Consider the following 26,529-nt stretch of genomic DNA (forward strand, 5'->3'; position numbering starts at 1 on the left):
TGCTGTTGAGCCAGGGGCTGCCCACTGGGACTGGAGTGGGAAGAGTTCAAATTCAGTTATAGTGAGATAAAGCCACCTGTCTCTTGAATGAGATCATCCACCTGGAGTCCAGCACACTTTGAATCACTGTAACTTTCCTGAGTGTCCCTGTGCAGACAGGGCCTTAGAGGAGCTTTCTGCTGGTCCTTGTGAGGCAGAACATCCTGAGTCACTGGCGTCCTCTGCTGCCTCCATTCAAGCAGCCCATCCCTGTGCAGCAAAACACGTAAGCATCTGCTTGACTTTTAAGTTCTTGGGACTTAAGCACAGGGGGTCTGGTGGACAGAGCCTGGGATTCAGAGAACCTGGGCTCTATTCCCACCCAGTTCTGCCACTGCCCTGCTGGCTGACCCTGGGCACGTCGCTGCACTGTTCTGTGCCTCAGTTTCCCCATCCGTAAAATGGGGATAATGATACAATTTTCCTTTGTAAAGCACTTGGAGATTCATCGGCAAACCGAGCTAGGGGATATTATTTGTTATAAAAGTTAAGCATGTCCTTAAGTGTTTTGCTGAACTAGAGCCTGTAATTGTCCCTGGCAGGGAAGCCTACATGACTGTTTAAGGAAGCAGTTTGTTTTCCTCCTTGAATAACATGATTCATGTGATGGCTGCTCTGCACAATTTCACCTCTTCCTGTACAAAGAGCTGTTCCTTGTGGGTCCTGTGAGATAACTAAGTGCAGCTGTGACTGGGCGGCTTGAAAGAAGTAGCCCCCGAAAACTGGCCATTCCTGTGTTTGAAAGTGGTGGACAGATCCCTCCAACGTGGCCTTAAAGACAATGGGCCAGACGCACAGCTGGCGTAAATCGATATTGCTCCACTGACTTTCGTGGTGCGATGCTGATTTACCCCAGGCAAGGAGCTGGCCCAGTCCGGGAGTGCTGTGTAACATCTTCCCGACGCAGGGATGGGCCTCGGCCGGCCAGCCCCCTGAACACCCCATTTCTGCTGGGAGTGTCGTGTGTTGGGGGTGTTGCTGGAGCTGGTATCCCAGAGCAGTGTGTGTGTGCACCACAGAATGCAGTGACAGAGCTCAGTGGGAGAGGAGATTTCAGAGGCGCAGACATTGGTGGAGGTGGGGAAGAGGTTTATTCAGGGGGAAGGGAGTTGAGAGGGAAAGTGGATGAGCTGAAGGGAAAATCCACTTGTGGCCTGGGGGACTCTGCAAGGAGGGCCTTTGGATCCTTCCATCAGACTCTTGCTCTCTCCTACGCCATGGCTGAAGCTGGAGGTTCAGCTTCCAAACCCTGAGGACTTCTCACCATGTTCTGTGCAGACCTTGCAGCTCCACCATGCAGAAGGCTTTTGCCTCACTGCTGGTTTCTTGGACTCTCCAGCTCTGTTACAGTGCAGTTATGGTGCCCCCTGTTCTGGCCTCCTCCGCCTCCCCCTGCGGAGGACCCACCACTGCCACTGCCTTTAGTGGGTCCCCATTTTGCCCACGGGTGTCAGTGTTTGGAGCTGTGATTAGAGGTCGGGAGGTCCTGGAGCCTCAGGCCATCAGAACGGCCATTAGCAATGTCATGGTATAATCCCCACTCTGAACCTTAGCGTCCAAAAGATGGGGTACCAGCATGAATTCCTCTAAGCTCAATTACTAGCTTAGTACTTGTAGCGCTGCCACCAACCAGGAATTCCAGTGCCTGGTACACTCTGGTCCCCACAAAACCTTGCCCGGGGACCCCCAAGACCCAGACCCTCTGGATCTTAATACAAGGAAAGTAAACCCTTTCCCTCACCGTTGCCTCTCCCAGGTTTCCCCTCCCTGGGTTACCCTGGAAGATCACTGTGTGATTCAAACTCCTTGAATCTTAAACAGAGAGGAAAATTCACCTTCCCCCCTCCTTCTCTCTCCGCCTCCCAGACTCTCCCTGAGAGAGAAAGTAATCCTAACACAGAGAGAAATTAACCTTTCTCTCCCCCTTCCCTCCTTTCTCCCCACCAATTCCCTGGTGAATCCAGACCCAGTCCCGTGGGGTCTCACACCAGCATAAAAAAAACAATCAGGTTCTTAAACAAGAAAAGCTTTTAATTAAAGAGAGAAAAACAGTAAAAATTATCTTTGTAAATATAAGATGGAATATGTTACAGGGTCTTTCAGCTATAGACACTGGGAACACCCTCCCAGCCTAAGTATACAAGTACAAATTAAAATCCTTTCAGCAAAATACAAATTTGAACTCCTTCCAGCCAAATACACATTTGCAAATAAAGAAAACAAACATAAGCCTAACTTGCCTTATCTACCTAGTACTCACTATTCTGAACATATAAGAGCCTGTATCGGAGAGGTTGGAGAGAAACCTGGTTGCACGTCTGGTCCTTCTGAGCCCTCAGAGTGAACAACCACCAAACACTAACAGCACACACAAACTTCCTTCCCTCAAGATTTGAAAGTATCCTGTCCCCTGATTGGTCCTCTGGTCAGGTGACAGCCAGGCTCACTGATTTTGTTAACCCTTTCCAGGCAAAAGAGATATGAAGTACTTCTGTTCTATTAACTCTTACTTATCTGTTTATGACAAGCAAGCGGACCTGTTTAAAGAGGCTCTTCTGTGGAAATGGTGAGACACCGCAGACCATATGAGCTAGTGTTGCTCTGTAGCACAAAGCCCATCCAGAAACCCTGTGGATTTCATTCCCCCGGAAGAATATTTTTAAGAATTCTGCACTTTACAATCAATGTGGGGGTGGGAATCGAGTGTGATTGTGTCATCTCCTTTGCATTAGGGTAAGACAGAGGAAACTCAGTTGAATTGAACTGCACTGAGGCAAAACCCAGCAGATGTCAGAATCAGTCCCAGATCCTGGAGTTGGATCCACAAGTGGATCCTTTTCCCCATTCTGAGCTCCACTGAAAGCTCAGTGTATGAACTGGTGTAACTCCGTGGAGTTGCGCTGAGTTCTACCACCTGCAGATCTACCCCACTGACTTCACCGAGGCTGTATCCAGACACAGAGGGTGACCCACAGGCATCCAACGTGAGATCAGGACCAATGAATGTATTTAGGGCCTGATCTTGAGATGTGTTGAGAAGTCACAAAGCCGTGAGCAACTCTCAAAAACAGTCCCTTGGAATCTGCCCCATCTGTGCCTTGCTCTCTGGAGAGGTGGTAAGCATGCCCATATACAAACGTGCATATCATAAAGTAAAATAAGCCCATGCTTCCCACAAGTGTCCCGTGTTGTCCTCTCTAATGTGAGATAGTGGAAAAACTCAGCCCGAAGATGGCCAGGTTTATGGAGTGCGTAACCACGACATTTCCTAAAGCTACAATGCTTTTTTTTCCTTCAGTCATGAATTTTTTTCCTTGTGGGACTCAGCTTAACGCTTTGCATTTTTAAGCAGTAAGGAATGTGCGTTAGAAACAGTCATCTGTAAAGAATCCAGAGATCAGAGCTCATGCAATGTGTTACAGTAGGAGGTACCACTTCCTAGCTTGTTCCTCTAACCCTCCTGGAAAAGATCTATAGAATTTAATAGAAAATAATACCTTTTTGCAAAAGGTTTCTTTTATTAATAATAGTTTTTATAGAGCATTTTTCATCAGTAGATATCAAAGTACTTTGTTGTGGAGTTAAGTATTGTCATCCCAATTTACACATGGGGAAACTGAGGCACAGGGCAGTGATGTAACTTGTCCAAGTCACCCAGGAGGCTAATGGCAGAGGCAGGAATACAGCCCAGATCTCCTGAGTCCCAGTCCGGTGCTCTACCCACTAGATCACACTGCCTCCTTTTAAAAGAACATATAGGATTCAGAGAAAATTCTACCCTGGCTATAGGATTCTTTAGGATGGCTCCCAAAATCTATAGACAGAATCTCATTCTTTATTATATTTTTAATTCTCTGTTCAATTCTATAGGAGTTTAGAGTTGATTCTTTAGACCCTATTACATTTCTATAGAACCCAGTTGGTTACACGCCAATTAAAGGATTCCTTTCCTTAAAGGAAGTTTTATTAGCAGACATTGTCTTTGGAAGGGATGATGTGACTTTTCAGTTATGTATTAGGGACCTGATCCAGGAGTTTCATGAACTTTGGATCAGATTCTTGCAACCTATGTTTAAAGAAGTAGTGTGGTCCTGTTGTGCACAGAACAGGTACACCTCTACCCTGATATAACGCGACCTGCTATAACATGAATTCGGATACAACGCAGTAAAGCAGTGCTCGGGTGGGGCGGGGCTGCGTTTTCAGGTGGATCAAAGCAAGTTCACTATAAAACGGTTTCACCTATAACGCGGTAAGATTTTTTGGCTCCCGAGGACAGCGCTATATCGGGGTAGAGGTGTATCGTGTTTCTTTCCTTGTAATATGTGATCACTGCTAAATGAGGCACTGCTTAAGGGAGTGAATTGCTCAGGGAGACAAATTGTGGGTTTAAAAAACATTTAATTAATCTCTAGGTCACTGGTGCAAACCCATGTCGTGTTGGCAGTAATTGAAGTCTGTCTCCAGCCGAAGGGTGTTCATTGATTACCTTTCAATGAGATGATGGACCTCTATTCCGTTTCTGGCAGACAAGTAGCTATCTTAAATCCTCTGGCTCCCCTGGGCTCTGTGCAGGTGTTGGAGATCAGAGCTTGTACAACTTATTACAGTAAGAGATACCACTTCCTAACTGGTCGCTTTAGCCCTCATGGAAAAGATCTACAGAATTTAATAGAAAAAATACCTTTTCCATAAGTTTTTTTTAATTGACTATGCTAGTTTTTTGCATAGCACTTTTCTTCAGTAGATCTCAGAGCACTTTGTAGTGGCATTAGATATTGTCATCCTCATTTATAGATGGAGAAACTCAGGCACAGGGCAGTGACGCGAAGAAAAGTAAAGAAGAAGTTGCAGATGCTTATAGGTGTGTATGTGGCCCCTATTCATGTAGTGTCCAAGCCCCTCGCAATCCTAGTGTAATGAGCACTTCTCCTCCCATCCTGACTGAGCCTGGACTATCTGAGAGAGGATCCATGCAGGTCAGAGTTGAGACACTTTGGCAGGGCATCGGGGTGAAGATTACACTGCTATCTCTGGTTCTGTACATATTTTCCACACCTCAGTGCCATCAGTCCAGCATCTCCTCCCAGTGCTATGAATTCACTTTAAGGGGAAAATGAGAGAAAACTAAATGTGAACCATATTGTTGCCTTGGGGGCATATGTCTAAGACAACTCTGGCCTGGAGGTGCATGCATATGTACATTAGGGCCAGAAGCTGGATTTGCATCAAGTCCAGAGAGATTGTAGTTGTCAGAAATGACTTCTTGGGTCCTCCAGAGAGCCAGGCTTCCTGCATCTTGCAGTGCATTTCCCTGGGTATTTCCACATTTTTTTGAACCTTAGTAATCTCTGCTGGTGCCTTAGCAATGAGAGCTCGTAGGTATTTCCATAGAGTGAATCTGGATTCTTTCCATGTTTAGGCATTTCTCCTCTTCCTTTCACTGCTCCAAGACAATCCAAATGAATAATCCACCTCCTTCCTGGCCATTATAACCTTGGAAGCACTGAGGCATTCTTTCCGGAACACTTCAGTGACACACTACGCTGGATCTTAAATCCCATATTAGCTTCGTGCCACGTCTTGAGAACAGGCAGCTGGCCCATTTCACTGCAGCCCAAACTGTGCTGCCATGGCAACCTGCCAGGAGTCTGAGGCCCTCATACCGTTTACATGAAGTGGAGCCAGATGGCAGCCGTCGTCTTTAATGTAGAGGGGTTGCCCTTGGAGATCTCAGGTCCTATCTTACAATGCTCAGTCTTGAGCCGAGCAGCCGGCAAAAGGAATATAGTGAGAGGTGTCTGCCTCACAGGTGCTGTAGCCTTTCTTAGACAGTCGTAAAGCACTTTTGAAGAGGAAGAAGGCTGTACTCTGGTGAAGTGAAGTGCCGTGATTGTGGTGCTTGAAGGTTATAGTCTGAAGCTCTGCCGACATGGGCCTTGATTCAGCCCAGCACTTAAGATTCATAGATCTGAGGGACAGCAGGGACCATTAGAACCTCTAGTCTGTCCTTCTGCATAACACAGAACAGAGAGTTGGATCCAGTTACTCCTGCGTCAAGCCCAATAACTTGTGTTTCACCAGATTATATCTCCCAGCAAGGCATCCAGTCTCGATCTGAAGGCATCAAGAGATGGAGAAGCCACCACTTCCCTTGGCAGGGCCTGCTCTGGCTCTTTTGCCGCCCCAAGCAGCAAAGCAGGGGGAAAAAAAAACCCTGCGGCGTGACTGGAACGGCAAAGCAGGGGAGGGAAAAAACCTTTGGGGTGGCCGGAGCCAGGGTGCAGGGGGACTCCTTGCACTGCAGACATGTCCCAGCTAGCGGGGGGAGGGAGTGGGAGGAGAGAGAGAAGGGGGGCGACCAGGGCTTCAGCGGGATACTCGCCACGCAGCCCCGATCGCCACGCAGCCTGCTGGAAGGGCTCCGTGCCGCTCCAGTTGATGGGGAGGGAAGGACGCGTGCTGCCGGGCTTGCTGCAGACCTGGCGCTGGCTGGGGCAGATGGAGTGTGCAGCCCGCTCCCAGCAGGGCGCTCCCTTCCTCTGTGCCACCACTCCCTACAAAGTGGCCGGATCGGTGAACCAAAAAAAAAAAAAGCGGCCGTGCCGCCCTAGGATTGGGCAGAATGCTGCCACGTAGAACCTGCCTCCCCAAGCATGAGCTGGTGCCTGGAGCCGGCCCTGTCCCTTGATAGTCACTTCAATGGTTAATCACCCTCTCTGTAATCAAGCTGTGCTTGTTTAAGTACCTGTTTGAATCCCTCCCTATTCAGGGCTTAAGCGCATGCTTATGAGCTGTGCTGAATAGAGATGGCCTTAAGCATGCGCTTAAAACTAAGCATACACTTAAGTGCTTTGTGGAGCTGGGAGCTTGGTGGCGGGGAAACACAAACATTTCCCAGAGTTGCTGCTGTGGTCTAAATGGAGTTGCAACTTACACCCACCGGTGAGGACGTGTAACTTAAATGCTGGGGGAGGTGGTTAGGAGGGTGCAGCAGGGCTTAGCTAGGGGCCACAGCAGAGTGAGTCAGTCCTGGGGAGCAGTGTGGAAGAAGGCACGTGGGAGGAGATGAAGAGGTTGGTCACTGTCCTGGGCTGTGCCCTGGGGCACTATGTAAGCTACAATTGCTCCTTCCATTCCAATGCAGGGCCCTGTCTGACCTGCCCCACGTGGACAGCCCTCTGCATGCCACCGACACCCCTCTATTGCCAAGTGAGTGCAGTGGCCTCTAGGGTGCAAAGAAACCACCCAGCTGGCATGCTAGGAATACAAGCAAGGGGGGCATAGGGACTGGTCAGAAAAGACTCATGGCTTGGCACCTGGCTTGTGATGCCACTACCTGAACCAGAGGGCAAGCAGTCAGGAGAGGGCCAGAGACTGAGCAGGGTTGGGTGAGCGCAGGACTCTGAGGCTGTCATAAACAGATAGCTAAGGGTTAATGTCTCTTTCACCTGAAGCACCTGACCAGAGGACCAATCAGGAAACCGGATTTTTTCAACTTTGGGTGGAGGGAATTGAGTGTCTAAGTCTTTGTCTGTCTGCCTGCTTTCTCTGAGCTTTGGAGAAGTAGTTCTACTTTCTAATTTTCTGTTTCTAAGTGTAAGGACAAAGAGATCAGATAGTAAGTTCTATGGTTTCTTTTCTTTGGTATTTGCATGAATATAAGTGCTGGAGTGCTTTAATTTGTATTCTTAAGGTTATGACAGAGGTTACGTCTATGCTGCAGTTAGACACCGCGGCCGGCCCGTGCCAGCTGACTTGGGCTCACCGGGCCGTTTAATTGCAGTGTAGAATTGGGGCTCGGGCTGCAGCACAGACTCTGGGACCCTCCCACCTCGCAGGGTCCTAGAGTCAAGGCTCAAGCCTGAGCCCAAACACCTGTAGCAAGTTAAACAGTCCCTTAGCCCGAGCTCCAGGAGCCCAAGTCAGCTGGCATGGGCCAGCTGTGGGTTTTAGCTGTGCCCTGAGAGAGCTGTCAGCCCTTTGCCAAGAGCCCTTAGGGGAGCTGTTGGCTGTTTAGCCAGGAAAGGGAGCTGCTATTAGTGGATCTGTCAGCTGTTTGATAGTGGGCTGGGGGGACCCTGCCTGTGTAACCCACACATCCCCTGGGTGTGGTGTTCTGTCCCTTCTAGTGGCACCAAGACACAAGAGACAGAGATTAATGAGTCTGCTCTACAGCCTTAGCTAAAGGCCATATGGCTTTTAGCTCATGCATTTAGCTCCAGAGATCCCAGGTTCAGTCCTGCCTACCGACGACTGGGGTCTGTCGGTGTTACACATGGGCATGGAGCCATGTGATGTGCATCCCACAGCAGCCCTAACTGCAGCCTGCATAGACACTGCGTTAGGTGATGACGGACGCCAGCAGCACTCTGTGTCGTAAAGTCCAGCTCCCAGTGTGTACAAGGCAGCACAGCTATCATCATCCACTGGCACACAAGGTGCTACGCAGAACAAGTCGAAATCCTGGCCCTGTTAAAGTCAATGGCAAAATTCCTATTTGACCCCAGGGAGCCCCTGCAATATCCACTTAAAACCAGTGGGAGTTAGAGGTGCTCACCCCATGAGGATTTGACCCTATGTGGATAGTCCTAGGATAATTGCTCTGCCCTGGGAAATAAATTAGCATCTGGTTTAATGTTGGAGCTGCTGGAGAGGATAGGTGGGGTGGGGAACTGGGGAACATTTTCAGGAATATTTTCTCCTGGAATTTGAAAAATTTCAACCAGCTCTAAATATTTCATGTCCTTCATAATTTCCAACGGGACACTTAGAGGCAAACCTAAAAACTTTGCGATGGCTCCAGCAGTGCCTGATTCAGCTTGGCGCTGAGCACCTCCTGAGGAAGACACAAAATGGCAGCTGCACCCTTAGCCATCCAGGAAGTCACTCAGGGCCCTCATGCTTCAGGCCCGTGGGTCTCACTCTGGCACTCAGTGAAGTAAATTGAAAGACTCGCCCATGGATTTCAGGACCTTACTGGCCATTTGCCTGGCTAAGGATATAGACACTGCAATCTCGTGCCCTGCTCATTGGAGGCTGGTGACATCTGGAAGAGGGAAGGGTGATGTTGCACCTGGAGCGAGTTTACAGTAATGTAAAAGATGATCAATTGTCTGCCACCTCCCCACCCCCCCTCCCCAAGCAGTCTCCACTGATCTCACAGACTTTATAACAGCAGGCACTGGGGTGAGATATGCAAAGAGTCTTAACTCTTCTGGCAAACTCATAAAACCACCCGCTAGCTGAACAAAACATAAAAAACACGAGGGAGCTGCAGGTTCTGCCCTGACCAGAGACGGATGGCAGGGGTGTGATTCAACTCCAGTGTCCATTCCGGGATGCAGAAATGGGCTTTGCACTCACTGTGGATCGAAACCCCAGTCTAGGAAGTAAAATGACACCGCTGCCCGAACAAAGGGAAGCAAAGGAGCCCTCCCTGAGATTCCTTGATAGATGGGTGCTGTTCCAGAGTGCCAGAGCGAAGGCTTCATTCTCATTTAACCCCAAATTACCACTAGATGGGGCACTCTCCTCCCCTAAAAAGAGGAGCACAGTTAAAAAACTTCCCATGTGCAAAGCTACTTCAGTGAATCCAATTTAACAGGGCTGGGGTGAGTCATGGAGGGAAAGGGGCATTTTAATGACGTGACAACTGTGCTTTATAATTCTGCAAGCCACCAAATGTACTTTTAGAACATGCTTTCAAAAAGCATGTTTTCAAAAAGACGGAAAAGCAAGGCAATAGATAGCCAGCCAGACTATGTCTCTGTTAAACCGACTACATCTTAATTGTAGGAGAGCTGGACGACTGAATAATGTATTCAAGGCCAGATGGTCAAAATAACTCTGCTCCCAAGAGCTCCCTTGTAGGTACATATATAAGTGGATGAATTTTCAAGAGCCCCTGACTCTCAGTTACCCATTAGTGAACTTACCTGATTTTCAGCAACCAGCACTCAGCATCTCCCATTGTTCTTCCACTTGTAAATCTGGCCCTCAATGAATTTAGCTCTTTTTTCGGTTCGTAAATTGCTCTCGGACAGGCTGTGATTTTCATTACGTTCTTGCTCCTTTGGAATTTTTCAGCCTGGCGTGCACCTCGCCATACACGCTGATCTATTCCCTTTGACTGCTGGCTCTTCGCAGAGTGTAATTGACCACCGGCGTCCGTTGGTATTTTTTTCCTCCCAGATTGGACGACTGAAACGTTTACAAATAGGAGAAGGAAAAAGGAGAGATTTCCACATGGGCTGCCGAGCGCTTCCAAGGCGAACCCTGAACCAAAAAAATTACTTGCCGTGGAAAACTCATAAAAGGGGATAGCACATCCTTCCAAAATGAGTTCTTGGGGCTAGTTCCTCGGATGATGTGAAGCAGCATAATGCCAATGGAGCGCTGCCAATTTATACCAGCTGCAGATCTGGCCCCTGGTTTTTATTTGAACAAATGTTCACAGGCACTTTTTTCCCAGTATTCTCCTAATTCTGCTGTGGATCCTGACACAACAATTAAGGTCCTTGGGGAAGTCCTTGCTGCTGCAAGTCTAAAATTCTAATTTGTTATATTATATACACATACACACACGCGAAATAATATATGGAGAAATTAGATGAAGTTATATGCATTTTCACTGCACTCATCACCATAGTATCTAGGCACTAATATAGATGATTAAACTTGAAGAGTCAGGTTTTAATCCGTTGCTAGAGACAGTTAGAACTAAGGACCTTTTACATAAGGCCTGAGGGTAGATTTAAAACAACAACAACACTTTTGACTGTTATTCTTAAAATCCACGTCAACTTTTGCTTAGTTCTGAGTTTTACAAACGTCTACTTTAGATGAAAGGAGGGAAAAGCATCTTCTAAACAACCAGAGGCAAGAAAGACCTGATCCAATGCCCACTGAAGTCTGAAGACTCTTTCCATTGACTTCAGTTAGGCTTAGGTATTTTTCCAAAGCTACCAGAAGAGTCTACATTTCAGAACACTGATGCCTGGCCACATTTGAATTTAAACACACCCTCTCATGCACACTTTTATTGTCACCTCTTTCCTGTCCAGGACAATGCTACTGCTTGTTCTGCCCAGCTGTTTTCTCAGCACACTGCAGACAGAGCTAGTTAACCCAGTCTGCTGTACATGTTAAAAGTTCCAATTTCCTTTCTGCTGCAACTGTTATTTCCCCCCCTGAAGTGCTTGCAAATCTCTGAACTGAGCCCCCTCCGTTCTGAGGGTGTGGAGGATGTGCTGCTCAATGTGCTGTCGTGCTCAGGCACTAATTTGTATGAGAGGTTTGTGACTCGTTTGTCTGGCTAATCTGCGTGATTCCACTCCTTGCCATAGCATTTACGGCCTTCAACTGCGAAATTGTTTGTTTTCCAGTTATTGCTATTTCTATTAGAGTAGCGCCTAGAGGCCCCCACTGAAATCTGGGCCCTGTTGTGCTAGGTGCTGTACAGACAGTGCCTGCTCTGCAGAGTTTCCAGTCTAAATAGATAAGTCAGAAAAACAATTGGAGAATTGAGGCGCAGAGAGATGAAATGAGCTGCCCAAGGTCAGACAGGAAGCTGGTGGCAGAACCAGAGTTTGAACCCAGCTCTCCTGAGTACCTGTCCCAGGCCTTAACCATCCTTCTTGAACTCACGTCTTACTTAAATATCATTGTGCTGTAGGTCAGTGCAGCAATGAACCAGGTCACCCCTTGCCCTGGAACCAAAGTCTGGAACTGTTTGGTTCCAGACTTGTCCCTGCTAGCAAGAACCAGCCACAGGGCCAGAGAGGCTGGAAAAGTGCATGAGGTTGCCCTCATGGGAGCAAGGCCTTGTCAGCTCTGTGTAGCTTTGCTACCCCCACAGGTACAGAAGCTGTCTGCAGGAATGGCTCCTGCCTCTGCTCTAATCCACAGGGCTCATGTACCCTTCTGCCACCTCCTTTTTATGTGAACTGAGCAAGTCATTTCACCTCTCAATGCCACAGCTTCCCCATCTGCACAGTGCAGGGTGACAGTGTTTGCCCACATCTGTAGAGTGCTTTAAGATCTGGGGGAGAAAAACTTCATAGAGGGGATAAACATCATTACTTATGGCTTCCAGGTTATAGCACTTTTCCAGAACATTGGTTAGACTCCAGCTCAGGATAGAATTATAGAATTGGAAGGGACCTCAGGTGGTTGTCTAGTCCAACCCCCTGCTCAAAGTGGGACTAATCCCCAGATTTTTACCCCAGTTCCCCAAATGGCCCCCTCAAGGATTGAACTCACCACCCTGGGTTTAGCAGGTCAATGCTCAAACCACTGAGCTATCCCTCCCCCCCAGTGAGCCATAGTGATCCATCCAATGACAGATCCTTGGTTGATGTGACACGCATCTAATAGCTTCATTTAATTTCCCAGTGGACAAGCATCACTGAAACCACCAGTGCAGTTGAACCAATCACCTCCTTTGTTGGCCAAGGACTGAATAGGCCTGATGACTCAACTCTCCTTTCCTCCCATGAGGTGCAGGCTAAGGCACATTGGGAGGACAATGTGAGCAATCCAACATTGTTGTTGCTTTAGGGGTACCTGACCAGCGGATAAATGGTGGCTGTCATTTTCCAAGATTGTCACTCTAACACCTAGTCCCCTGAAAAGAAAGTGAACCTCTTTATCCCTGAAATAATTATGATGGACAGAGGAATTTCAGCTTTGTATCGTCCCATGCTGTGATATATCATGCAAATTGACATAACCCATTATGTTGTCTGAACAGTGGCATTCAGGACACAGAGCGTGCTCCTCAGCTGCGAAATCTTACAGCTGTCTGTACTGCAGAAGCAAATCCACGGCGGATCTGATGGCGGTGTCAGGGTTCAGGGCTTGTATTTAGAAGACAATGGGCATACAGAGATTCACTTATCAGCAGCGTGCTGCTCGCTTGCTGTTCAAGGGAGTATCTCTTCTCCCCTATGTAACTATTCCTCCAAGGGCGTCCAGTGCTGAGAAGAACGGGCAAGACGCACGAGGATGGGAGGCTGCATTTCAATGAAGCATTGTTGAATTAAAACAAGGCGCTGCATCCTGATTGGCTGCAGTTAGAGGTGCCCACAGTCGGACCACTACCCTCTGGCATAAAGCATTTTCTAAACAAAAGGAAAGAAGGGAGAACCAAAGACATGTGTAAGTGTGAGGCTGCAGCCGAGCTGAGCCACCTCCAGCTAAATCAGGGGTTCTGAAATACAGATGTTAGGTAGAAGCATGTGGACACTGCACTAAACCTAGGCTGCTGCATCATTGCTGGTCTGTCAGATCTGGGGAAAAGATGTTATTTAAAGGTTAGATGTGGTCTTGGTTACCAGACTGGTCTAACTGATCCAGGCAAATCCAAGAGAGGGACTGATTCATTGCCAGGTACTGGAAGGTTTTTGGGTAGGGGGCAGAGACATATTTTAGATGCACATCATTGAAACTGTCTCCACCATGCCCAAAGCAGAAGGACCTGACTATGGAGTTTAAGGATTCCATAAGTAATCAAAGTGTAAAACACAAGAAATTAGAGTGGGAGTTTAAGGCTGAGTTGGACTTTCCAGATGTGGTTGGATTGACTGCGTGGTGGGAGCTGGCTCAGGCTTTCTAAAACCTGCTGCTTGGAAGGCTGTCAAATGGGACCTCCCGAAGGGAAACAGAAGGTTCTGTCTGGAACGATGTGCAGTGACTAACCCAAATGGTGAGCATTAACTAGGGGCTCTCCCCACACTCTTATCTTAGATCTTTAGTTTGCTGCTCTCGTGAACTCAACCACCTGAGATTTTGCTGATGTGCTACTGTGAGTTCAAAGAAAGCTTTGTGTGTGTGTGGGTGTGTGTGTGTGTGTGTTTGGTTCCAGACTTGTATGAACAGAATTTCAAACATTTTACGTAAGACACGCGTAGATGAATTAAATTAATGCTGCTTGGGCTGTGCATGTTCTGGGAGCACTAAAATGACCAGAGATGTAAACATCACAGCCCAAGTTGTTGGCTCGGAACAGGATTTAGATCTGTTTTTCTCCTGCTCTCTGTGGTCTCATGCCCTTAGCAGCTTCATTTCTGACCTCAATATTCCCATTTCTTAGCAATTCCTCTGTTCCAGAGAATTAAAACAGTGCAGATCAATATTATATGACTTACATCAAAATGTTTGGTGTATTTATATGAGAGGTGTAGCGGGGTGATCATTCAGCTCCGGCCCTGGAAGGGTAAAAGCAGCCCTGGAGAGGGCTGCAACAGAGTAAGAGAGAGTGAGAACAGTTGTGAGAAGCTGAGTGAGTCGCTGACCACAGCTGTGGCCAGCCTAATCGGGGCCCATCTTGGCCCTTATAAGAGTGCTGGGGCCAGAAGCTAAAGGGAGACACAGACTCTCTCTCTTGCCTTTTGAGAGGGAGGGACCTGGCTGCTGGGAGCTGAGCAGGGTGCCTAGGCTGGAGCAGGGCTGGGGGAAGGCCAGAGGAGCTGGGGAGCTCCGGCTTGGAAACCCCCCAGGCTGCAGGCCTAGGGGAAGGCCAATTAGGTACTGGGGTTGCAAGGTGCAGCCCACAGGTAGGCAGAGGCAGCAGGTCCAAACCCCCCTTGCCTATGATGAGTGGCTTTTACACTGCTGTCTGCCCCACTGAGTAGGGGCTAGCTGGTGACTAGCAGAAGTCCACAACCGAGGCAAGGTGGGGATAGAGGGTTGGGGGTTCCCTTGGGTGGGGAGACCCTGAGACTGCGGGGGTATTGCCAGGGGGCAGCACCTTAAAGACAAGGGGCACCAGGTCCTGGGAGGGACACGAGGGGTGGGGGGAAATAGCAGTGGGACACTGGCCTGCAGAGGGCGCTCCGGAGGCTGGAAACGCTAATTCCCTGAGATGACCAGCAGGAGGTGCCACAGGGGTGAGTCCTGCACCATTACAAGAGGGTAAATAATTTATCTTAAATGCTAAACTTTCCCTTAAATCATGAATTTTTAAATACTTTAGCAGTGGTGGAATCCTCTGCATTAAGAGGGAGGATGGTTTAGTGGCCAGGGCATGGGGCTGAGATGTTGGAGACCTCGGTTGAGTTCCTGGCTCAGCCACATGCTCCCTGGGTGACCTTACATAAATCACTGACTCTACACTAGGCCTCCCTTTTCCATCTTTAAAAGTGAGAGAATGGCTCATTACCTCACAGGGATATGGTGAAAGTAAAACACACTGAGTGTGAGGTGTTCACATACTACAGCGCGAATAGAAGTACCTACCTAGACAGCCCTTTTGGCCCAATCTTGGGAAATGCAGGTTGCCTCAATGCCCATTGATGTTGGCCATTGCAGTCAACATCCTGTAGGGTGAAGGCGTCTAGCTACAGAAGAGATATAGTGGGGATAGCAGCAATGCAAGTTAACCCACCAGAGGGTCTCTACCCTGAGCCGGACAACCACCTCCCAGGACAGAATAAATCCAGGCCCGTTCAGTCTAACTGGGAAGGGGGGATGTTGTTGCTGTAGTAATATAAACACCTGTCCATTTGTGGACTACCGTCAACCAAACTCATTTCAGGTACCATAGACGTAGATCCCTCAGGGTTCGTGCCCTAGAAGTAGAATAGCTGTGAAGGAGAGTAGAGCTCTGAAAGCACCTTGAGCAGTGCTTTGTTGCCAAAATTTTAACCCTCAAATTTTTTTTGCCTTAAGTCAGTGGTAAGTACAGCATTGCCTGTAAAATAGCCTTGTTTTTCCTTCTTCCCCCTAAAACTGAATCATTCCAGTTCTCTCTTCCTGCCAAAAATACCCATCAGTTCCATGCTCTTCCCCACTCCCAAGTCCATCATCCTTCCTCTCTGGTACCTCTAGGCTTCTCCTCAAAACTGCCATTGAGATTCCCCTCTTGGCAGCTGTTCCTTGCAGCATCACTGGGCAGGTGGGTTGTTCTGAGGTCTCTGCTAGCAGCAGTGATGGCAGGTGAGACATCTCACAGGCTGTGGTTGGACAGATGAGGTGAGAGTGCTCCCTGGTGTTGGGCTGTGTGGCCAGCTGGGGAATGGCTCCTCTTTTGGTTCTTGTGATGGGCCGCTTTTGTTTTGAGTTTACAGGTCAGGTTTTGATCTAGGTTACAGAGATGTAAATCCAGACTGAAACTGGTTGGGAATTTTTCAACTTTTTGGGGGCGTCAGAAAATGCTGATGTGTCAAAATCATAACTTCATGAGAAAGGGGTGGTTTTGACAAAAATTTCATTGGGCAGGGTTCTCAGATCCAGGGGCAGAATTTCCGGTCAAAACCAGAAAGAGACGACAAGACAGAAAACCCCCAGAATAGCTAGATTCCAAGGCCGGAAGGGACCACTGTGACCATGTAGTCTGATGTCCCGCATAACACAGGCTGTGGAACTTCCCTGAAATAATTCCTAGACCAGCTCTTCTAGAAAAAGCCAAGACGCTGGTGGTTAGCACACCCACCTGGGATGTGGGAGATCCAGGAGCAAGTCCCTGCTTCGGAGCAAAGACATGAACCTGGGTCTCTCTGTGCCCTCCCCAGTGGGCTCTGCTGCTTCTGGAAGGCAAGAATCAGAGGTATAGTTGTGAGGTCTCATTAGTGTGTACTGAGTTCATTGTGATTCGCAGGGGAAGGATACTCAGGTAGTCCAACCCAGGTGAGTGCTCCAATCACCAAGCGATGGGTTATTGTGGGTGGGCATCTCTCAGTCTTCCCTGTTAGAGGTGCTCCACTTTGTATAAATAATTTACATATCCAGTGGGCCAGAGAAAAAGAGACCTACCCTCTAGCCTGAGGCTTCCTGGCATGTGGGAGACACAGGGACTGGAACATGTGTCTCCCACATGTGCCATAACCACCAAGCTATTCTGAGGTGGGTCTTTCTTTTCCTGTCTTTTTGTGACTTTTTTTTTTTTGAAAGCTCTTGGCTTTTGTCCCAATGCAGAATGGGGGAAGTTTTGAAAGCTCATGGGACAGGAAAACAGTTTTCCACCCAGAATCACTTTACTGCCATCAGTGGAGTGACTGTGAGTTTATCTTGGTGTAGTGGAGAAGCTGGCCCTCTGTTTTAAGGAGACTTAGGTTTTACTGATCCAGCTCTGAGCTGGATTAGCTCTACTTTGCAAAGGAAAAAATAGCCGTTGCTGCTACATGCAGTAAGGTGGGGTTTTGGCTGGTGTGACTTTGTCTGAGTAATGCACTAGGGTGGAGACAGGCGCAACAGTTGAAGAGTCTACCCTCTCATGGCTCCCCAGAATGGGAGGCTTCCAAGGACCCAGCCAAAATAAATATTTTCAGCATAGGCAGGGATTGTCTGAAGGGGGTAGGAGGATGCAGGAATGTGCTACTGCCGGCCGCCAGGAAGGTGACATAACGTTCTGTGTGACAAGACCCTGAACTCATTCATCCAAAGGAATTCAGGAGTCACTTTATTGTGTGCCAACATTGCAACAGGAGCAGGGAACCATTATGTATCCCCAGATCGGTCTGGTTTTGCAAAATCTGTTTTGCACCCTACAGAGTCTAGTGTTGCTTTGGACAGGAGTTCCTTCCATGGTTTAAGGAAGGGCGTTCTTTCTTCCAAGATTTAATGGAGGTAGTTTGCATGGGTGTCCATGAAGGATTAGGAAGCTATCAATCCCCAGGTCTACTGCAAAGGCAGATGATGCTCGTTAAGCAATTGTAAATTGGAATTTTTTCCAAATAGGGAGAGTGCAGTTAAGTGGTTCATAATCTGCCTTGGTTTTGTGGCATCAGAGTCAGATGAGGCATCCGGGTGGTTCACCAGCAGTCAAGCAGTTGTATGGCACATGCTGCTATGCAGGGCTTGTTTAAGAGCTTGTGATAGGGCCTTTTGTGGCTGGGCAGCCTAGTGGCTAGATCATTGATTGGTCAGGCTAAAGACCCAGGCCCTCCCTCTCCACTGGGTTCCAGCCCAGGGCCCTGTGTAGTTCAACCCCTAAATAGAGGGGAAGTGTCTCCTTCTGGCAGGGGCTGGGGCAGAGGTCAAGACCAGTTTCCCTGGGCTATTTCCTACAAGTTTCTTTAGTTTGGGACATGGCCCCACTAGTCCAGTTGCCCCACAGCTGGGGCTTATCTGCAGACTCCCCTTGGCAGGGGAAGACTTACTTGCCTCAAGTGGCTTTGCTGACTGTCAGGTCACTGGTCCGTCCCTTCAGGCACACAGAGAGCTCCTGCCTCCTCCCCAGTCACCCCCCAACTGAGCCAGGCTCCCTTCTTTTCTCCCCCCTGCAGGCCTGGCATTGGCTGCAGGTATAGTAGGACGAGGCCAGCTGAACCCACAGGTTTTCTTTAACCCCTGCTGTGCCAGGTGGCGGTTTCTCTGCTCCCTCACAGAGCTGTTGTAAAGAGCTGCATAAAGGAAGCCATTTGCAATGCACAAGCATGACTCGCTTTATTGGTCCAACAAAACCCATCAAGAATGCTCCATATTCTTTAGCACCATCTATTAGCACATTTCCAGTTAATTAACTAATGACGTGTACAGACAGAGCACTCTCATAACAGGCTGAGGTGGCTCTGGAGGTGAAACCAATCCCCATCCAATCCTTGACCTCTCTACTGAGGTGAGAGTCTTTATATCCCATCACCAATCCCCTGAGCCAGCACCCCTCCTCCACCCCCACTCCCTGTAATTTGGAATTCCAGTCTCAGCAAAATAACACTGGAAAGAAAGAACCGACAGTAATACTCATGTGTCATCATAACTTCCCCAGGCATCGGCGACAATAAAGGGGTCAGTTCCCATGGGCTGAAGACGGTTGCCCTCATTTCAATAGCTGGAACTAGGTGTAGTTGAACTGCCCACATTGTAAGTCAAACAATGTGATTTAGTGTCTGAAATGCTTTAGCTTTTTCTCTCTTGGTGCGTGGAAGGAGGGGCTGGCAGATGGAGGCAGGAAATGAAATCTGCATTCTCAAAGGCAGTGACAATGGTGCTGTTCTACCGATCCTTTAATTTTCCGTTAGGCTTTGGAAAATGTTTCTTGGACATCACAAATGGGCAATTAAACGAGGAGGAGAAAGTAACTATTGGCCAAGGGAGAAAACGTGCTTTCAGCTGCATTTTGAAAGGGGTTGGAGGTGAAGTGATGGAGTAAAGCAGAGCCAGAGGCCTTTCCAGATGGCGGGATCTGCAGACCAGAAGGTCCTTGCACCAGGCGCAGTGACATCGTGTGGAAGGGTGCAGCGGGGATCTGAATTAGATGAGCAGAGCAGAGTAGAGAAATGGAAGATTTGGAACAGAACAAGGGCAATAACAATAATTCTCTGTGAAATGGCTCCTGGTATGGTTGGAGAGCCAGTGTGGTATTTGGGGAAGGAGGTGCTGGGTTAATTTTTTCTGCACCAGCTGATGTCTGGAGAGCTGAGTCTTGGGGAGGACCCAGGGAAGGGACCTGCAGTAACCAAGATGAGAGGAGCTCAAGGCATAGGCCTGAGGTGTTAGCAGGGGTGGAGCTGAGCGGGCGGTGTGCAGCTGTGGTGGGAGGAGAGATCAAAACACCCAGGATAATAGTCAGTGTATGGAAAGTAAAACCAAATGGAAAAAATCTGTGTCTAGGATGGAGACAGAACAAGAGAAGCAGCTGCATCTGAGGCAGCGTCTCCTGCCCGAGAGAAGAGAATTCACTGGGGGTGGGGCAGCATCTTTGTGCCAATAAAGCTGGCCCAGAGGGGCTGCAGTGCAGAGGTGAATGCACCCGGGGAGCACAGGTGGGAGGGCAAGGCTGGCCACCATGAAAGTTCCTCACTCAAGAGAGGAGAAGGAAAAGGAGACGGGGGGAGTTCAGGACCGAGGGTAGAGAAAAAGGAGGGGGATGGAGAAAATACACTGGTGGGAATTGGGAACAACTCCACAGACGTCATTGGTGAAAAACTGGCATCAGCTACAAGAGCGGTCAGGGTGGTCTAATGGTCAGGGTGCTGGATGGGGACTTGAAATCTGCTTCTGTTCCCAGCTTGAGGACTGTGTCCATTAGCACATCTCCTCCCCTTGTTGTACCTGTGTCTCCACTCCCACCCCCGTCTTGTCTGTTTAGATAATAATCTTGCTTTGGGGTAGGGCCTGTCCCCTATTGTGTGTGTGCACAGCATGGCTCTGATCTTTGTTGGGGCCACTGATAAGAGTAGGCCCAGGCTCTGTATGACCTCAGGCCTGTCACTCAACATCCGTCCCTGTGGGGCCACATCTATAAAATGGGGGTTTACCACCTCCGCGAGGATGTGCTGAGACTGAATTCATCCGTGTCTGTAAAGCCCTCTGCGACCCTGAGATGGAGGAGGAGTGGAAAGGCAGGGCATTGTTAATGGCAAATCTGTAAGGACCCCATAAAAATGTCTTTGCTCGTTAACACTGATTCATGTTGACAACATGATATGCCAGGTCCATTCTCTCTCTGCCCATGGCAAACTGTGCTGAAAGCTGGTCTGCCTCAGCTACCAAGAGAACTGAGTGGAGAGCTGAACAGGGCCAGCTCCAGGCACCAGCGCAGGAAGCAGGTGCTTGGGGCGGCCAATGGAAAAGGGCAGCACATCCGGGTCTTCAGCGGCAATTCGGCGGCGGGTCCCTCAGTCCCTCTCAGATGGAAGGACCAGCTGCTGAATTGCCGTTGAAGAATGAAGCGGTGCGGTAGAGCAGCCGCCGAAGTGCCACTGATCACGGCTTTATCTTCTTTTTTTTTTATCTCTTCGCTGCTTATGGTGGCAAAAAAGCTGGAGCCGGCCCTGGAGCTGAAACCCTGGGCCTCACTCGCATGGTTGCCTTTATGCATAGCTGGTGTTTGGGCCGAATAGGATGCTACGCAGTCTTTTGGAGGTAGGCTAAATAGAGAGGAAGGATGACCCAGGAGCCCTAGTCTTGGACTTGGGAGACCTGGATTCAAGGAGAGATGCCCAGACAAAGGACGTGAGAGCATCATCGGTCACAAATTGCATTCAATGAAACTACCCTTACAGGGAGAGCAAGGCTATGCTGTGGGCAGGGGATAAACAATGGAAAGTCTCAGTATGGTACGCAGCACTACAAACAGGTGGTTTAGCTGTAGCTGCTTTAATAAAAAAATTATGGTTTAAGCACTGGGTTCAGTTACTTCTCTATCACAGACTTCCAGTATGACTTGGGCAAGTCACTTAGCCATTCCGTGCCTCAGTTTCGCAGCTCTACAATGGGGACTGTAATACTCTGTTCCTCCCACCTGTCTTCTATCATGTCCAGTTAGATCATAAGTTCTTTGGGACAGGGACTGCCTCTCGCTAGCTACCTGTAGAGTGCCTAGCATGATAGGGCCGTGCTGTTGGTTGAAGCCTTTTGGTGCTACCTTAATATACAGTAATACATAATGTTAAAGGAGCATGGACTAGTAGTTAAAGTGCAAGCCTGCATTTCAGAAGACCTGGGCTCTATACCTGGTTCTATGCCTGACTTCCTGCTAGACCTTGGGAAAATCACTTGTACGTTCTGGATGAAATCCTGGCACCATTGATGTCAGTGGCCAAACTCCCATTGACTTCAGTGGGGTCAGGATTTAATCCTTTGTATTTGCTTCTCCATCTGTAAAATGGGGATAATATTCCCTCCCTCTTTATTAAGCATTTTGGGGCTTACTTCATTCATGTTTGTAAAACATTTGCGCTCCTCACTGGGAAAGTGCAATAATGAGGCCAGGCTGTAACATTATTGGGATTTTTAATACTGCCATGTCGTTTTTACTATAGTGTATGAATGACAGATGAAGTATTCACTGTAAGTGAATGAAAGATGCAGCATGCAGGTGCTATTAATATCCAATACTATACTGCAGGGGTGGCCAACCACATGCGGCTCTTCAGAGGTTAATATGCAGCTCCTTGCGTAGGCAATGACTCCGAGGCTGGAGCTACAGATGCTGACTTTCCAATGAGCTGTGGGGTGCTCACTGCTCAACCCCCTGCTCTGCCCCGGGTCCTGCCACCACTCCACCCCTCCCGCCAAGGCCCCTGCCCAGAGCCAATCTCTCTCTGTTGCAGAAGTTTTCAAACCCTGGTTCTCCACTGAGCATCTCTACTTAGCTTCTGTAACAGCAAAGAACCCATCAGTCTTCAGAGGGCCAGATCATCAGCTGGTGTAAATCTGCATTGTTCCATTGAAACGAATGGCACTCTTGAGTCATGCCAGCTCAGGATCTAGCCGAGAGACACTTTCTGCTATCTGTAGCCCAGTCCACACTGCTTTAGGTTTCCTAGGAGCTTTTTGTAACAAACTAAAGTAAAACCAGTTTCTTCAGGCCCTTATTTATCTGTTTTTTGGTGTGAATTCAGCTATGATCAAATTTGCAGACAACACCAAAAATTGGAAGGGGGTAGCCAGTGTGCATGGAAGATAAAACAATCAGCAAGATGACCTGCGATCCGAACAGGGGTTCCTGCAGGATTCAGGACTAAAATCTGATCCCCAGAGATAGAAAGTTATCTGCACCGATACACAATGTAACCAAGAGTGAGCAGCCATTGTCCCGAAAGAGAGTCTATTATTTGATATAGCACTTGTAGATGCCAGTGAGGATTGGTTTCCCAGTGTGCTAGGATTGCACACACACATTCACTAGGATGTCAGTTTTTCTCCATAACACCAAACAAATACTGCTTTTTTCACATAACTTGCACCCGAGAGCTGCTGCAGGAGAATTGTGGAGGCCAGGGATTGCGAGGTGCCCAGTGTGTCCCTTTAAGATCATGTGTCTGTTGGAACCCAGGAAGTTTGCACGGACAATAGTGATGTTTAGTGCAAGAAATGCTGGGGGTACACAAGCTGTTAGCTGCTCGAGCTCTGCTAATAACATTAATAACCTGCACCTGTGTGTGCGCACATCTGGATACGTCTTGAGAGGATTTCTGCCTTAAGGACTGGTCCACAGCATGAAACAGACAGAGAATCTCTGCTCTCTCTCTATCTGTCCTAGAGCTGCGTACTGGCACCCAGCCCCATAGTACCTGTGTCCCTGACCCATTGTATTGTCCCACACTGAGTTGCAAAAGCATCACAAATTTGAAAGAGCTTGGGAAGGGCTGACTGGTTTCCTCCACCCCACATCCCTCTTCCTTTTGTCTTATAAATGTTCATTCATGAAAAGATTCCCATAGTGTTGAAAGGGGGGGAAAACTGGCCTCCACTGATGTTCTCGCTTCATTTCCGCGCTCAGGCCATGGTATGACCATGGTGGGACCTCCGTTTTTAATCTTTGTTTTCACAGCTGGATTTTTTTTTTCTTTTCTGCTTTTTATTACAGCTCATTCTCCGGAATGGCTTGTTTTAGCGCGGTGTATGCGCTTTTGTTTCCATGCTTGAACCAAAAATCCTGCCAGATTCCGGCTAGGCAGAAGAAGAGGTTGAAACTTGTCTGAGGAAGGATGAACTGGGAAGCCAGTGAGTAAAAGTAAAAACTCAACGGCACAAGCAGCGATTTGAAAGGCCCCGCAGTTGTAAAAAACAAATAGAAAAATAATGCCCCCGTGGTGATGAAAGAAACAGATCTGTGCCCTTTGCGTTCAGGGAAGCCTTGGCACTCACAAGGATTCTTCCCAGTGGTAATTGATTATGATTGGGTGGAATCCTGAAGTCTTTATTAAATGGGCATTCAGCCCCTACTTCAGCAAAATGCTATTAAAGTCGGTGGGAGTTTGGCCGAGTAAAGGCAGAGTAAGAGAGGAAGGGTGGTCATGTCGGGAAGGTGCCTGCAGCAGATTCAGGAGACCTGGATTCTATTCCTGCCTCTGCCACATACTCTGTTTGACCTTGGGCAAGTCATTTAATCTCCCCGTGCCTCGTCTGTAAAATAAGGATAAAAATCTGTTATATAACTCTCTTGGCTAGTTAGCTAGATAGTTAACCTGTCAGTGCAGGGGCTGTCTCTTTGGGGTGGGGGGTGCAGTGCGTAGCACAGTGGGACCTTAATCTCTGAGGCCTCCAGGTAAAGAACAATCAAGATTTGGACTCCATTGACTTCCGTGCGTGTTTGGCCTCAGTGAAGCCCTTCAGGATTTATAGGCATAATGTTCTTATTCATGGATTTCCTTCATATAGCCCCATTGATCTGCATGGCACTTTAGAAACCCAGAGGAAGCAATTCCCTGCCCCCAAGAATTTACAGTCTGAGATTTGTAGACTTATTGACTTTAAAGCCAGAAGGGACCACTGTGATCACCTAGTCTGACCTCCTGCATGACACAGGACCTAGGATCCCCATGAACTAATTCCTGCTTCAAGTGTCGTACCTGCAGCTGAACTAGAACATCTCTTAGAAAAACATCCACTCTTGATCTGGAGACTTACAGTGATGGGGAATCCACCAAAACCCTTGGTGAGCTGTTCCAGTGGTTAATTACCTTCGCTGTTTAAAATGTGTGCCTTATTTCCAGGCTGAATATTTCAAGCTTCAACTTCCAGCCACTGGGGATCTCGTTATACCACTGTTTGCTCCATTAGAGAGCCCTCTGTTACTGTAGTGCTCCTCTCCATGTCACCTAGGTGTGCTGATTTTAAAAACGTCTTTCTTTAGTACCTGCTATTTAACATCCTCCTTAGTTACTGTTTGGAATGGAAAATATTTTTTCATCAGTGTATGATATAACTACACCATCTGGCTTTCCCCAAATACAGAACAGATATTTTTATTGAACATTTCTGCCTTTTCTGCATTATTATTGATAGTCCTGCCATTTCCAGCTGGTACTTGACAAGTACCATTATTAGGATTCCCTTTTTTTCCTGATATATCTAAAACATTGGTTCCCAAACTGGGAGGGGCGGGGCATGAAGAAATTCCAAGGGGGACGCGAGGCTGCCTGGCCCTTGAGCTCCTGGCCGGGGAGGCTAGCCCCCGGCCCCTCCCCTTCTGTCCACCCTCCCCTGTAGTTATGCTGCCGTGTGCACAGCTTGTACCTGCCAACCTCTCAGGCTTTCCAATAAGCCAGTCTTGCCGCTGTGAGCGGCCTAGTAAGGGTGAGCCGGGGAGGGGGGATTAGATAAGGGGCAGGAGGTCCCGGGGGGGCAGTCAGGGGACATGGAGTGGTTGGATGGGACGTAGGTTCTGGGGGTGATGGTCAGGAGACAGGGAGCAGGGGGGGTTGGATAGGCATGGGAGTCCCAGGGGGCCTGTCAGGGGTGGGGGTGTGGATAGGGGTCGGGGCAGTCAGGGAGCGGGGGGGCGGAGGTCCTGGGAGGAGGCAGTCAGGGGACAAGGAACAGGGTGGGGTTGGATAGGGGATCGAGTCCTGGGAGGAGGCGGTCAGGGGACAAGGTTCAGGGGGTGAATAGGGAGTGGGGTCCCTAGAGGGGGCAGTCAGAGGACAAGGATTGGGGAGATTGGATGATGGTAAAGGAGAGGTGGGGGGCGTGAGGGTTTCTCAAAAATTAAAAATGGGGCGTGATGCCAAAAAGCTGGGGAACCACTGATCTAAAACAACACCTTCACCCACCCACCCCGCAATAAAACCCCACACTTCTTTCAATTGTCCTTAACTCTGCTGGCTATGGAGTTCTCCTAGTGTCCTTTTGCATTCCTTATCAATTTTCTACAGTGTCTAGCTTCTAATTTGTATTCATTGCTATTAACATCCCTCTTTTCACATTTGTTTTTTATATATCTATTTATAGCAGCTTTCTCTTCCCCTCTTAGCCCAGCTATTTTTTTTTAACCAGTGTAGCGTTCTTTCTCAATTGTGGGGTTGTGACTTTTTGGGCAGTTAGTAAAATGTTATTAAATAATTCCCAGCAAAATCAGTCACATTTTTCTGTTTAAATTCTGTCTCCCATATGATTTGATTCCTAATGGTTTTGTGAAATTGGTCCTTATAAAGCACCAAGTGCTTATATTACGGTTTGGACTTTATTCTGTTTACACATAACAAAACGCATAAGGGCTTTATCCAATGGGCAGACTTCCAGTTGATTTCAGTAAGGGGCAGGGGCAGAGGCAGGCCCTAGGTTACGCAAGACCAAAAAAAACTACAAGGCACAGAACAAAGGAAGCTTGTAGAGAGATTCCTGGTGGAAGAGAAGTTAGGAAGAAGTTCCTGGAAGAGAAGGATTGATCTCTCTAGGTTCTTACATTGGTGTTCATCGTTGGTTGTACCTGATGGGGATGGACTGATATGAACTGCGTAACGGGATAGGAAGACCGCCTTTGCAGCAGAATTTTTGATACATTTTCAGGAGGAACTTTACAGAGTGTATAATGTTCAGTATCTTCCTTGGTGATAGAACTGATCAGAAAATGGAAATGTAATTTCATGGGAATTTTCAAAACTGTTTCCATTTCACACGGTTCAAATTGGACCCCATCTTTTATGAAAGTTTCACAATTTATCGATTAATAGTATTTTTAGTGTAATCACGCTTGAATTCATTTTTAAACATTTGCATTATCCATAAACGAAAACTGCATTCAAAATCATTATTGAGCACTCTTCATCTACCAAAATCCACCCTTTCACTCAACAAAAACATTTAATACCTATTTCA

General features: G+C 48.0%; 1 protein-coding gene across 6 annotated transcripts in view; it reads left to right on the forward strand.

Moving 5' to 3' along the window:
• The window catches only part of GJC2 (gap junction protein gamma 2), a 126,167-nt gene that overhangs the window by 60,297 nt on the left and 39,341 nt on the right, over positions 1 to 26,529 (forward strand). Inside the window, exon 1 of one of the 6 annotated variants that reach the window (XM_050942733.1) lies at positions 238 to 265. The exons of 4 other annotated variants lie outside the window; for them this stretch is intronic. The gene's annotated coding sequence lies outside the window, so the exon portion shown is untranslated. Of the gene's footprint in view, positions 1 to 237; positions 266 to 24,312; positions 24,368 to 26,529 lie in introns of those variants that run through there. One more of the 6 variants, XM_050942734.1, reaches the window with a different exon arrangement.

This window comes from Gopherus flavomarginatus, chromosome 2 (genome assembly GCF_025201925.1).
Source record: "Gopherus flavomarginatus isolate rGopFla2 chromosome 2, rGopFla2.mat.asm, whole genome shotgun sequence".
NCBI lineage: Eukaryota > Metazoa > Chordata > Testudines > Testudinidae > Gopherus > Gopherus flavomarginatus.